Source organism: Lagenorhynchus albirostris, chromosome 15 (genome assembly GCF_949774975.1).
Source record: "Lagenorhynchus albirostris chromosome 15, mLagAlb1.1, whole genome shotgun sequence".
NCBI classification, from domain to species: domain Eukaryota; kingdom Metazoa; phylum Chordata; class Mammalia; order Artiodactyla; family Delphinidae; genus Lagenorhynchus; species Lagenorhynchus albirostris.
The window spans coordinates 78,133,185-78,145,272 of record NC_083109.1 but is presented as its reverse complement, the minus strand read 5'-3'; the positions used below and the strand labels follow the sequence as shown (position 1 = coordinate 78,145,272).

Sequence of the window (12,088 nt, the reverse complement as noted above, 5' to 3'; positions counted from 1 at the left end):
GATTGGCATAGAAGTTTGGAGAGGCAAAACCAGTCACAGGCCAGACTGGGCAATCTGGGCCCTGGGTAGGGTCAAGTGAAGTTTGAGCCAAAGGCATGGGCAGTTGACAGAACCAGGTCCTGGGAAAGCCAGACAGCTAGCATGGAAAGGTGAGGAAGATGTGTCATGTGGCCCGTGGACTGCCCTGCCTGGTGCAGGCTCTTGTGGAGGCCCAGACAACCCCTTTCAAGGTGGCAAATCCTCCTTTCCTCATTTCTGAGCCTCAGAAGAAGGCGGGCGAAAAAACAAGGGGAAAAGGCTGTTCCAGGTGAGGGAACAAGTAAAGTAACGCAAGGACCCTGAGGCAGGAATGGATTGTTTGTTAAAAAAGAGAAAGAAGACAGGTCTGGGTAAAGAGGAGTGCGAAATGAGGTTGGGGAGGGCAGCAGAGGCAGGTGGTGAAGGGCAGGGGGACTGGGTTTGTTTTAAGTGTGATGGAAGCTGTTGGAGGATGTTAGCAAAGGTCGTCTGGTGGTGTTGGCATTCCTCAGGCCACCAGGCAGAGGGCGGGTTGCGGGGGTTAAGAGCGGGGCTGGGGAGACTGGTGAGGAGGCATGTGGTCACCCGGGCGAAGATGTTTGTACTCACTTCCAGGGCTGTGGGAGGTGAAGGGGGCTGACCACCATGGGTGGGCTGCAGGGAAGACTTCCTGGAGGAAGTGTGAGTGAGTGAGCTCAGCCTTAAGGAAGGAGGGAGTGTAAGTGTGGAGGAGGAGGACGATGTGGGGCCTGGAGACAGAGCATGGGCAGAGGCACCAAATGGGCCTAGTGGTCTAGAGCGGGTGGGAGTTGTATATCCCACTGGCTGGAGAAGGGCTCCAGCCAGGCTTGGCCCTGACCCTCTTCTCCACTGGAGAGAGCCCCTAGCACCTTCTGGATTCTTTCCTCATTGCCTCCTCTCTGATCCAGAGGGCCTGGGTTCTGGCTCCGATCCAGCTCTAATGTCCCTCCTGTGTGACCTTGGAAGCATTACTTAACCTCTCTGAGCCACAAATGGGATAATGTCATTTCTCTCAGGGAATCAAGTGAGTTAATAAATGAGAAGTGCCTGCAGGCACAAGACTCATTAAAGAGTAATTTCTTTTCCTTTCATCCCTCCATAATCTCATTACAGAAAAATTTGAGTGATAAAAGAAGGAACTCCCATTACCCCTCCACTTAACCTAATCACAGCCACCACTGTGACCTATTCCTTCTGGTCTTTTTTCCTGTTCACATGTTGTTGTTTCAAGCAGTTAAGTCATGGGTTGTACCCGGCTTGCATCCTACTGCTTCACATTTGATTGCGTTCTATGCGAAGCGCCCCCGCCCCCGTGCTACGGCAGTGTCCTCTTTGCCATCATTTTGAATGGCTACATCCTGGTCTCTCGAGGGAAGGGGAATGGACCACACTGTGTGGCCTGCTGATTGCCTCCTGGTCACACCGCACGGTGGTCTGGGGGCCGCTGAAGGTGGGGCCTGGGTGGTCTGACGCTGCCTGGACCCCAACCCTGCAGGGCTGTTCCTGTGCGGGGAGAGGAGGTGCCGCTCCATGAATGCCCAATTGATCACAGAGACACGCCCCCTGCCGAGGGACACGGTGGAGGCAAAAGGCTGCAGCTGCGGTTGGTGCCGCCCTCCTTCCCGCTCCGGCACCTGCTGCCTTTGCAGGTCAGAGAGAGACAGACCCCCGGGCTGGGGGAGGGAGCAGAGAGCCGGCAGCAGTTGGCCAGGGCAGTGGAGCCCTGTGACAGGGCAAGGGAGATTTCTGCGGCCCAGAGCTGCTTTCGTCCCTGCTCCAGGTCTCATAACAAGAGTCCCAGCAGAGGCAGGATGGGTGGCAGCAGGGGAGGACAGTGGCCCCATTCCTGGCCCGCAGGCTCCCTCACCCACCCTGTGGGACTGGCCATCAGCTCTCCGAGGTGCTGGAGGCGCCCACCCCCGTGGGAGGCTGGGAGGCTGGGACTCTGGAGGTGGGTGCCGGAGCACCAAGAGAGGGTCTGGCAGAGGCTGGAGCCTGGTGGTGGCTGGAGGGGGGCAGTGGCTCTGGGAATCGGGGCAGTGGCAGCCTCCCAAAGCATGAGCTCAGCCTCCGGGCAGAGGATCTGCCAAGGGTCAGGCCTGGGCTGATGCCTCCGCCCCGCCCGGCCTTTGTCGGTTCCCAGAGCCGCGGGACCAGAGGGGCCGTGGGAGGGGGTCTCTTACACCAGGAGGTAGCCCAGAGGCGGTCAAAGCAGGTGCACAGGAAGGCGGTCTGGGACCCACCAGTGGGCCAAAACCTGGGTGGGGCCTCTAGGTCAGGGGCAGCCCAGCCAGATGGGATGGACCCCCTGGAGACTGCTTCAGATCAGGCAGTCGGGGCGGGGGAGGGGGTCCTCGCTCAGGAGGTGACACCGGCGTGAAGATCTTAGTGAAGATCTTAGCGACAAGCAGGAACCCGCAAGGTCAGGGAAAGGGCATCCAGGCAGAGGCAGTAGTAGCTACAGAAGTCCTGAGTCTTGAGACGTCTAAGGACAGGGATGGAGGCAGAGCGGCTCGAGAGGCCCGGGGAGGGGTGTGAATGGGCCGGGGCAGGCGTGGCGACCGGAAGGGAGTTGGGGAGCTGTGGCCCAGGCCGCCTGGGGGTTGGGAGCCTATCCTGGGCCTGAGGAAGATGTGGGGGGAGCTCAGGTCTCCGGGCTGGTGGCCCAAGATGCTGCTGGGGTTAGGCCTTCCGTTTGGGCCAGGAGCAGCCGGCGCTGGCCGGGCAGGTCCAACACTGCTGGGTAGTCGTAGGAACCACGGCAGGCTGTGCATAGGAGCCCTTAGTCCTTCCCGGGGTCTGCTGCTGAGCCTCAGGTGGGGGCAGGCCAGGCTAGGCCGTGGGTGTCCCTCTTGGGACAAGAAGGGCTGGCCGCAGGGACCAGGGGAGGGCTCTAGGGACAGGGACAGACCATAGGCCACTGTGAGGTCCCTCTGCCCTTGCCCCCCACTGGGGCAGGAGGACCCTTGGAGGGCCTCTCCCACCCCTTGCCCTGTGGTCCAGCCCCAGAGATTTCCCATCTAGGAGGGACAGCGTTTGACACTTGTGTGTCACAAGCCGGCCCTGCAGCAGGTGTCTTATCACATTTCTTTCTCATTAACAACTGAGTGAGAGAACTGCTCTTCTGTCCATTTGAAAGATGACAGAACTGAGGCTTGGAGGTCTCGGCTGAGTTGCTCAGAGTTACAGGGCCAGAGGGTAGCAGGGCTGGGCTTGGTCTAAAGCTGGTTCGGGCTGCTGGTACCTGCTGCCCCCGGGGTTGAGGCAGCTGCGGTGGCTGGACTCGAGTCCACTCCTACGCCCTGCTCAGGCACCGGCTAGATGGGCGGGGTTGGAGGAGCCATCTGTTCTCGTTAGGTTGGTCACAGCTATCCCCCAGTGTGCCTGTGGCCTTTGCACACGTGGACCCAGGACACAGGTCGAGGACGCGTGTGCATGGGCGTCCCCCTCAGAAAAGCAGCGGGCCACTTGGGGCAGGGTCCACTTCCTGTATGTTGATCTCCCCCAAGGGGCCCAGAGCTTTGAAGTTCTGGCTTATTGAGCTGGGGCCCGGGTGCTCCCACACCCTGTGGGTGCTCCAGACATGGGAGCCAGCCTGACGTGCCTGGGGTGGGGTGTCCCACAGAGCTTCACAGCTGGCCTCTAGTCCTAGACACTGACCCCACTCCGCTCCACCCGCGGAGGTTCGTGTCTTTCACCTTGATCCCCATGCTCCCTACCAGGGTAGGTGGCTTCATCCCCGTTTTAACTGACCTGTCCCAGATGCTGCGCAAACCTGGGCAGAACCGGACCAGCTGCCAGCCCTTGCTCCTGCAGAGCTAGCCCTGGCTCCAGGCGGCACTCACTCCCTTCAAGGTCAGCTCTCCTGCTCTCCTCCCCTGACCACATCCTAAACTTTTTAATGGCATCAGGATGGGGAAAGCCAAGCTGAGCTTTTCTGTGGCTGGGCTGCGGATGGGCGGGGGGCAGGGCAGCCTCCTAATGTTCCTGACGACGCCCAGAATCGATCGGGAATGGGGGTGGGGGGGGAGCTGGGGGGAGCAGGGGCCCAGCTGCCAGCGCCCGCCCGCCTGCTTGCCTGCCGTGGCTGGCGTGGCTGTAGCAGGGCTTCTCCATGGGAAGCTGGCTCTGCTCCTTCCAGGGTAAGCCTCCCGCATCTTTTTCTCCCTGGGGCCTCAGCTGAGTCTGCTGGGTAGGGGCTCTTTCCCCCTGGTTTGGGAGTAAGGGGAACAGAAGAGGGCTTCTGAGTTCCCTTTGGCTCAGGAAGGACGCTGAGCAATCCTTGGGACTGGGGCCCGCCCCGGAACGGCCTGGTAGAGGGTCCCTTCTGCAGGGACGGCTGGCTGGAGACGGGGAGATGCCGGGCCTGTGGTGGCCACAGGGGGCGGGCCCTGCCTTGGTCAGAGTGGGTTGGGAGGGGTCTTTCCAGAGACCATATGGGCGGGACACTGTCAAGGGACTGACTGGAGGGTGGACCGGGCTGGGGGACTCACGGTGGGAAAGCTGGCGCCCTTGAGGAATGCTCTAGAGACCCCATCCCTTCCTTTGGACCTTGGTGTTGAGTCCCTGCCAGGAGAGCCGGGATCTTAGAGCAGAAAGCTGCTTTGGGGTTTGTGGGGCATTTATGTATGTTGCATTGGGGCCACCAAGGAGGGGAGGTCAGGGTCGTGGCCAGGGTATATTTCAGCCCCATTTTGGGGCCCCGGGGATGGAGAGGGGGTCTGTGTGGACCCCACCTCCCAGGGTTTGTCTTCTGGGTGGGGTGCAGACGTGTACCCTGGCAGCCTGGGTGGCAGGCTCTGCCAATCAGGGAAGAATGGAGTTCCGTGGGGTGGCAGTGCCAGTGAGGGGTGGTGGAGCTGGCCTGATGGGCAGGCAGGGTTTCCTTAGGCGACACAGAGAAAAAAATGCTATAATTTTAGGCCAGAGTAACTGTGTACTGCCTGTGACAGCCCTAGTTTATGCTTGTGGTCTTGGCATGATACTATATTAATAGCACCTCTTTTCTCTCCACCGTGTCTAGTTTTGGATTATAAATTATGTAGTCACCTTATTTATAGCCCTTCCTAAGTCATCACACTGCTCATTTGCACATTAAAGGCTCTGACAAGTCCTGCAGCAAAGTAACCTTAACTTTGCTTAAGCCCCTGTTCCTCAAGTTGTTTGAATTTGGAGATTAAGGTTTTGTTTTCATGATACTTATTAACGCCTTGTTGAACTATGTTCTATGGAACATTTATAGATACGCTTTTTTTCCCTCTGGCTTTCAGGGGCAAAGGGCCAACTTCATCATGCTCCTTGGTGCATGTCATATCATCACTGTGGGTCCCTCCAAGGCCCCTCTTGTGGGTTTTTTTTTTTTTTTTTTTTTTTTTGCAGTACGCGGGCCTCTCACTGTTGTGGCCTCTCCCGTTGCGGAGCACAGGCTCCGGACGCGCAGGCTCAGCGGCCATGGCTCATGGGCTCAGCCGCTTCGCGGCATGTGGGATCTTCCCGGACCAGGGCATGAACGCGTGTCCCCTGCATCGGCAGGCGGACTCTCAACCACTGTGCCACCAGGGAAGCCCAAAATTAAGTGCATTCTATTAAAAACATAGGTAATAAATATTCAAAACTCATGACTTCTAGTGTTTCTACTAGTAGTGTTTATACCACTACTACTACTACTATTTTACTACTGGTAAAAAAGCTACTATTTACTACTAGTAAGATTTTGTAGCATCTGTGTTTTTTTCGTTTTTGTTCTGTTATTTATTTATTTATTTATGGCTGCATTGGGTCTTTGTTGCTCCCATGGGCTTTCTCTAGTTGCAGTGAGCAGGGGCTACTCTTCATTGAGGTGCATGGACTTCTCATTGCAGTGGTTTCTCTTGTTGCGGAGCATGGGCTCTAGGCGTGCAGGCTTCAGTAGTTGTGGTGCACGGGCTTAGCTGCTCCGTGGCATGTGGGATCTTCCGGGACCAGGGATCAAACCTGTGTCCCCTGCGTCGGCAGGCGGACTCTCAACCGCTGCGCCACCAGGGAAGTCCCCAGCATCTGTGTCTTTGAGGTTATTTACTCTGTGTTGGAAATACTATATATAATCTCTTCCCAATTCTGTGTTCAGTGGCATCATGCTGGTAGCTTGAGGTGGATCATGGTGGGAGAATTTACACTATGGAAATTGGCAAAGGCTACAAAATCAGGGTTATTATTATTACTATTATTATTATTTTCTCTTGGAGAACTAGTTAAGCCTTTCCCAGCACAGCACTGGCTGGCATATAGGTGGAGAGGTAGTGGATGGAGACCACCCCATCGGAGAGGACCACCAGTGTGGGCCAGGGTGCAGGACTGGGGAGGCCCCAGTCCTGTCACAGGAACAGGGAGCCTTGAGAGGAGCATGGACAGCAGGGCCAGGCACCACAAGGCCGGGAAGGGCCCCCTGCAGTGCAGCGAGGCATCCTTGCAGGAGAAGTTTCCAGAGCGGGGAGGGGTCAGGAGCTGAGGGTCAGAGAAGGACTGGGAAGCAGAGTCTTATTAGGGCATGGAACCGTTTCCTTCTAGACACTGCTGGATGGAAAAATACCAACTGCAGGGAGAGCAGAGGACCGAGGAATATCTAACTACAGCCTGGCTTGTGTTTTTGACTTTTAAGTACTACACACACACACACACACACACACACACACACACACACACACACACACACACACACACACACACACACACACACACACACACCCTTACACGCACAGGATAAAGCGTGGAAAAACACACACCAAGATGTTAACTGTGATTATGTTTATATGATGGAACTATAGATCCTTTTCTTTTTCTTTCTTTTTTTTTTTTTGCGGTACGCGGGCCTCTCACTGTTGTGGCCTCTCCCGTTGCGGAGCACAGGCTCCGGACGTGCAGGCTCAGTGGCCATGGCTCACGGGCCCAGCCGCTCTGCGGCATGTGGGATCTTCCCGGATCGGGGCACGAACCCGTGTCCCCTGCATCGGCAGGCGGACTCTCAACCACTGCGCCACCAGGGAAGCCCAGGTCCTTTTCACTTTTATAATCAGTAACTATGTTTAAAATTTTTTCTGCACTGGACATGAATGATCCATGTAAGAAACATTTAGAGAGAGAAAAGCTTGTTTGCTGGGAAGGAGAATGGGTGACGGCAGGAGGGGGCGAGGTGAGGGAAGCTGTTTTGTGGGCCAGGGCGGTGTTCATGCCACCCGTGGGCTCTGACCTCTGTCGGAGGGCCATCGCGGGGAGAGGAGAGAGGTGGCGGGGAGGCGGGTCCCAGGGAAGACCAAAGTGGGATGGAGGTTTGCTTCTAAAAGGAGAAGAGGGTTCTTAGCTTTCCTCTGGAAACACAGGGAAAATGGGAAGGGCTCAGGGAGGTACAAAGGCGGAAGAGAGACCAGGTGAACCGGAAACTGCCTGGAGTGAGCCTCAGATTCCTTGACTGAAGAAATGGGAGCGACGTTCTGCAGCTCGGATTGTTGACTGTTCCGTGCACCCAGCACAGAGCCGGTGTGGGCCCCCGTTCTGAGCCGGCAGTGCAGTGCAGCTTGCATGGAGGGCCTGCTGCGGGGAACCAGGCTGGGTGCTGGAGAGGAAACAGCCCGTGTGAGCTTCCATTTCAGTCTGGAGGCAGACATACTCAGGTGAAGACGGGGTAAATCTCTTGAAGAATGAAGTGAGTAGAGGGTGCTGCAAGTGGGTGGGCTTTTAGGTGAAGCAGTCAGGGAAGGCTGCTCTGAGGAGGTGAGGGAACGAGCCCTGTGACTGTCAGGGCAGAGGTTCTGGGAGGTGCTCCCACCTCTGTTTGCAGTGAGCCCTCTCTCCCCAACCCCAGGGCCCCGTGGACCTTGGTGCCTTCCTGCCAGGCAGAAGGCTGGCTGAGTTGTAGCTGCAGTCCTGGTGTTCCCCCACCCCTTTGCTGGGCCCACTTTGATACTGGGTGCTCAACGAATGGGGTCCCTGGTGGCTGAGATTCGGCAGGTATGAAAAATGCCTGTCTCCGCTTCCCAGGCAGGGCAGGACCAAAGCCCTTGCGGAAGCAGGGGAGGATGCGCTCTCATCTGGGCACCTCCCACCACCCCCGCCTTGAGCGCCCCCCGCTCACGTTGGAACAGGCCACCAGCTGCTGTCACTCCACACCATGTCCTTTAGCCCTTTTTATCGAAGTTCTACTTTGAACTTGAAACCAGCAGTCAATTCCCTTGTGCCTGGTGTCTGGGGAAGGGTCAGCTGCTGGCATGAGGTTTAAGTCTGTTGCTGCCCTTTGCTTTCTTGGGGGTTTGCCGAGCCGCTGCTGGTCCATTTGGGAACTAGGAGGGCGGGGAGGCCCAGGCCCTGCCCTCAGGGAGCCTCCAGAACCACCCCAGAGGCTCAGCCCATCAGCCGGGTCTCATAGCTCTGATGACACGCCCCCTCCTCTGGGAGAAGAGGTGGGGCTTGTAGCATGTCAGTGCTGGCCAGTACCTTAGCAATTTCTGACCTCGCCCTTTGTTGCCCCATGGGGAAGCTGAGGCCCAGATATGGGAAGGGGCTCAGCCAGGCCCAGCCAGTGTGTTACTAACGGCTCCCTGGAGGGAAGGGGGCTCTAGTGGGGTTGCCACACTTTCCCCAGCTCAGGCGGCTGCAAGCTGCCCGGGGTGAGTGGGGGAGTGGGTGAAGGTTTGTGCCTGTGAGACTGGAGCATCAAAGAGGAAAAATGCAGCAGAACACCCAAGTGTGGTCGCCAGGCTCGTGACCTGGATTTTATTTTAGCAGCTGTTCAAACAACTGGTCCCCGGGGCCTGTGACCTCTGGAAGGGGCAGGGGTGGGGAAGAAAGGAGATTACCTGGGGGTCTGCCTGGGCCAGGACAGCTGGGAGGACAGCTGAGTAGGCAGCTTCTTGCCAAGAATAGCCACGCTGGGTCCCCCTCGACCTGGGACCCTCCTCTATGCTCTCTGCACAGACAACAGGTAGGGCAGGGTCTCACCTGAGCCACGGCCATTCCGTTAAGCAGACATCACAGAGCCCCTCAGCACGAGGAAGTGTTCTGGAAACGGATATGGGAAGGGCACTGACACCTGCTAGACACCTCCTATGCCTGCCTTACGGGGAGGCTCTGAGCCAGACCAGGTGGGCCTGGCTCCTGCCTGGGTAACTTTGGGCAAGTTTTATAACCTCTGTTTCCTAACCTGCAAGATAAGAATATAATATAGAAAAAGTACCCAGTCCAGGGCTTCCCTGGTGGTGCAGTGGTTGAGAATCGGCCTGCCAATGCAAGGGACACGGGTTTGTGCCCTGACCCGGGAAGATCCCACTTGCCGCGGAACAGCTAAGCCCGTGCACCACAACTACTGAACCTGAGCTCTAGAGCCCGCAAGCCACAACTACTGAGCCCACCTGCCACAACTACTGAAGCCTGCATGCCCAGAGCCCATGCTCCGCAACAAAAGAAGCCACGACAATGAGAAGCCCGTGCTCCGCAACGAAGAGTAGCCCCCGCTCGCCGCAACTAGAGAAAGCCCGTGCATAGCAACGAAGACCCAACACAGCCAAAAATTAAAAAAATAAATAAATAAATTTATATATATATAAAAAAAAGTACCCAGTCCATTGAGGGCACGTAGTCTCACTTCATGAATGGTAGCTGCTGTCTTAATGATGATAACCTTGACCCCTCGTTGTTAGCAGGACCCACGGGCTGCTTGGGCAGTGTCACGAGGGACCTGGAACACCATCTAACTTGTGGCTTCCTCCCACTATGGCTGCTTTTCGGAGCAGGTTTTTTTTTTTTAAGGAACGGGCCCACCTGACCTAGCGGGGTTCCCAGGCCCCGTACTGCTGTGATCCCAGCAGAAGCTCCTTGTAACAGGATTGTCCTAGATGAGAACCAGGGACCCGGAGCTCAGCCCAGGCACAGGGAACAGCAGGACGAGGTCGGCTGCTCTGGTGGGGGGTGTGTGTGGTGGGGGCAGAGCCATGGGTCCAAGGTCACCAGAACTTGCTGGAAGCCCTTCTTCTGCCCCCTGATCCTTTTGTGGTTTTAAATTTTTTCTAATCCCTTAGTTTGAGGATCAGTCATTTTCATCCCAGTAAGAACGGTCAGCACTTGTTCACTTGCGTGGCCCAGGCACCGTCCCTAGGGCTTTGTGTCCATCACTGTACAGAAGCCCCGTGGCGGAGGGCAGGTGAGGAGACCGAGGCGGGGCTCCAGGGTCTGCTCCCTCAGCCACTGTGGCCTCCACCTTGTGGGATCTCAGGGGTGGAAGAGAAGAGCCTTGGGGACACCCCCACCCCCCACCCCCAGGGTCCCACAGAAGGAGAAGGAGACATCCCTCTGCAGGAAGGAGTACAAGATGAGATTGTTCCCTGCTCGAAGGGAACTGTAGGGTTTGGTCAGAGTCTAGGAAACGGGTCCATGCAGAGGAGTCCAAGATTGGGGTGGTTGTAGTTTAGGGCTTGGCATGGCGGGTGCCTGGTGCACATTTCCTGGACGAATGAAAGCGCCCTGCACCAAGAGCCAGGGGCTGTTGGCCGGACCTTGGCGCTGCTGCCTCCTGCCTGGGGGGCCTAGATAAAGCACCTGATATCTCCAGGCCTCAGTTTCCTCATCTGTAAAATGGGATCATGGAATCACTTCACAGGGTTAACTGAGGGTCCAATGAGCTACTGTATGTATGTCTGCCTCTTAGCACAGAGCATCAATTCGTGGGTGTGATCACTCTGGTTGTTAATCAAGTTCAGTAGCAAAACTCACTGATTTCCCAGGAGCCCGGCTCACAGCTGAGAGGGAGCCCCTTGCCCCTCAGTTAGGACGCCCGTCCTGGCTCCCCAGGCCCTGGGTGATCACATGCTTTCCCACCACTACCAGTGCCCCCGAGGGAGAACCTGCCTGCTGGAGCTCATATGTCAGCCCTGCCCTGGAGTTGTGTGGCTTCCTCATCTCCCAGAAGCTCTGTCCTTCCAGCCTTGAGACAGCATGCAGCCAGGCCTGCGGCCCCAGGCACCTTGGCCTTGGGTACAAGGAGGATGCTGGTGGAGCCGCTGCCCCTGTGGCCCCTCTACTGGCTACCCATGGAAAGGACCAGAAACACAGGCAACTCTGATAGGGGCATGGCAGTGTCTGCTTGCCTCCTGTCCCCATCTGTATTTGACAAGTCCGTCAGCCTCTGGAGTAGAGGAGGAAAAGGATGAATCCTTCCCTGCCTGATACTTGGTCTGGCAGGAAGGCGGGGCAGCCTCCAGACCTTGAGGTGTAAATGGGCAGGCTTGCCGGCATCCGCTTGCACAGCAGGCCCTGCGTGGGGCCCAGGAGCCAGACACGCACAAAGCATGGTGGGTTTGAGCTCTACTTTGTCCTTTTGTGAGCAGGTTGCCCCCCTTCCCTTCTTCTGAGTCTAGAGCACATCAGAGCCCAGGCCTGGGAGGCAGGCCCCCTCCAAGGGTTTGAGTCCCCATTTCTGCTGTGTGGCCTTGGGCGAGGCCCTGGCCTCTCTGAGTCTCAGGGTCATTCTTTCTGTAAAGAGGGGCTGGATTAGGGTACCCAGTTCAGGCCAGAGAGCCTGGAGTTCAGTCCAGCAATGAGGCTAAGTGCTTGCTTCCGCCTCCCACCCTCCTCACACCCCCTTCTCCTGGTCTGTGTGCCCTGAGGCTTGGCCTGCAGCTTGGGGACCGGGGAGGAGAGGGAGACTCAGGAGTGGAATAAGAGGGTTTTCTGGCTCCTTCCTTGTCCCGAGATGTCTGTGGCCAGCTGCCAAGGAACAGTGAGGAGCCCTTCGTGGGGCCCAGAACTGGCTGGAGAAGAAGGCGGGGGGCACAGAGATCCCCCCACAAGACCTGAGTCCCACATGGGGCCATGGGCGGCCTCAAAGTAACAGCTGAGGGCCTGAGTCCACCGGGATGCGGAAGTAGCAGCTTGTAACCCTCGGTCATGGGTTCATTCTGCCCTCAATTTCGAGTGACCCTGAGCAGTGGAAAGCCTTCAGAGGAGGCACTGTCCTGAGCTTTTCATCCCTAGAACTTTCCAGAGGGGTTGGCAGAGTAGGGAGCCGCCCGGGGATGCCTACGGC

The 12,088-nt window shown here is 57.2% G+C and overlaps 1 protein-coding gene across 2 annotated transcripts in view; it reads left to right on the top strand.

Annotated features, from left to right (window-relative positions):
* The window catches only part of CLIP2 (CAP-Gly domain containing linker protein 2), a 75,443-nt gene that overhangs the window by 20,307 nt on the left and 43,048 nt on the right, over positions 1-12,088 (top strand). The gene's annotated exons all lie outside the window — the stretch shown is intronic.